The 2,253-nt window shown below is 36.4% G+C and overlaps 1 non-coding gene across 1 annotated transcript; it reads left to right on the top strand.

The window, feature by feature from the left end:
* The first annotated feature begins 919 nt into the window (after positions 1-919).
* On the top strand, positions 920-1,026 carry LOC131238390 (small nucleolar RNA R71). Its single transcript, XR_009167795.1, has one exon. It is a non-coding gene; the product is annotated as a small nucleolar RNA R71 (small nucleolar RNA).
* The last annotated feature ends 1,227 nt before the right edge of the window (positions 1,027-2,253 follow it).

The following is a 2,253-nucleotide window of genomic DNA, read 5'->3' as shown; positions in this document are numbered from 1 at the left end:
CTGATTCTTCCTCAAGTGGGGCTTTGGTAGGTGTATCATTCTTAGTTTATTTTGGGTCCTTAAGCTTTTTGGTCTTCGCCAGAATGATTTTGTCTATGATCTTCCCACTCTTAAGAGTGGTGATAGACTTAGCTTGCTCCATCTGATTTGAAGAGTTTGGGTCGCTTATTTCATATTATGGTTTTGGGTTAGGGAGAGGCTGGACCAGAAGGATCCTTTTCTCCCCAGTCAATTTTTTTTATCTCAAACCCTTGTATGACCTTTGTAAGGTCTTGAAAGGCTTGTAGCATACCCTAATTAAAAAGCTCTTGATTTTGAATATGTTTTATGACCGGATCCTCTTGAGGTTTCCTTTGATTTAGAAATTGGTTAAGGATCCCTTAAAGAGTGGCAGTTTGTCTGTTCCTTTAACTAAAATTTGGATGATTTCTCTAACTTAAGTTATATGTATTTGAGGTAGGTCCACTGAAAGGTCTTTGGTTGTTTTTTTATAGCATTTGATTACTTATTCAATATCTCTTGAAAATCAGGAATTATTGGGCAATTTTCAGTTGTATGTATGTTGCAAGCACAAATACCACAAACAACTTCTGTAGCCTTGTCGGATTTGATAGGTACTGCATTCTTAAGTTCAATGGCCTTAATTTTCCTTGTGAGATTGGCCACTTTAGTATTTATATCATCTTCCTCTTTCAAAATATATATTCCACCCATCTCCTATGATTGAGTAAGCTTAGAAATAGTGTTAGGTCTTAGGGACATGTCTCATGATTGTGTATTTTCAGCAAGTTTGTCAAAGTAATCCCACACATCATCGACATTCGTATTCATGAATTTCTCATTACACATCATCTCGACCAATTGGCGCATAGGAGATGTCAGTCCATCGTAGAAGAAATTTATTATGTGCCATATTTCAAATCCATGTTGTGGGCATGAACTAACAAAATCCTTGAACCGTTCACAACATTTGAAGAAGGTTTCATCTTCCCTTTGGGCGAAGTTCATGATTGACTTCCTTATGGTGTTCATCTTATGGTGTGGGAAGAATTTTTTTATGAACTCCCTTGTCATGTCGTTCCATACGCCAATAGATTGTGGTCGTAATGAGTGCATCCATATCTTAGCTTTCTCGTTTAAGGAGAAGGGAAAGAGTTTCAGCCTCATCGTATCCTTGGACATGTTATGAAAGTGTATAGTGGCTATTATCTCATCGAACTCTTTCATATGTAGATTCATACTTTCAGATTCAAGTCCATGGAACTTCGGAAGAAGTCGGATCACTCCTGGCTTAATATCCATACTTCCTACATTGTCTGAAAAAATAATGCACAAAGGTGTGCTCACTCCCACCCATTGTAAATAATCTCATATAGTATGGGACGGGTGTACATGGTGCACCTCATTCTCATCCTGGGCTTCCTCAATTGGGTGTTGAGGTTGATATGTAACCATCACTTCTATTGACTCAGAGGATCTTAAGTAGTGTCTAATCTGGTGATGGATAGGCAACCCTTCAACTAATCCTCCTTCACTTAAAAGACGTAGTGTCATCACGGACCCACTTGGGCATGAAACAGTCTCAGCCATCAAATTCTAAAGAATTAAAACCTAAGAAAAATAGAACTAAAACTAAACTAAAGTAATTAAGAATTATGAAACTAGAGAAGAGTTCGAACGAAGTTACTGATTAGAGCTCCTATGTTAAGATAAGTCCTACCAAATAAAAACAAGTTAGTTCTTGAAATAAATTCATAAAACCTAATCTAAGAACACAAAAAAAAGAAGTAATACTAATCCTAAGATAATTCTAAAACTAATTAATCTCAGAAAAATGCAATTGTAGTCCCTGACAACAGTGCTAGAAACTTGTTCACTACCCTAAGTGCAAAGTTGCAATGTTGTAATAACTTGGTGAGACAGAGGTCGAATCCACAGGGACTGAATTTATACGTATTTTGAAAGTAACTAGAAGTAGAACTAGAATCAGAAACTAATCTAAAATCTTAAATAGTTGGACTAATTGTGAATGATGTTGACTTAAACTATCAATTAAAAGGTGTGAACCAGGGTGCCAAGGATCCACTTGTAGCTATATGCTACCATACTTGATTCAAACACAACTGGAATTGGAGTCTTATCCTATACAGTGGAAGATAAACAATTTAAGAACAATCTAAACTTTTATTGAGATATTTCACACATGAAGACACATTGCATTGATTGTAAGGGATTCCATCATCTTACCATGCC

The sequence above is a fragment of the Magnolia sinica genome, chromosome 2, assembly GCF_029962835.1.
Source record: "Magnolia sinica isolate HGM2019 chromosome 2, MsV1, whole genome shotgun sequence".
Lineage (NCBI taxonomy): Eukaryota > Viridiplantae > Streptophyta > Magnoliopsida > Magnoliales > Magnoliaceae > Magnolia > Magnolia sinica.
This window is presented reverse-complemented; position numbering and strand designations above follow the sequence as displayed.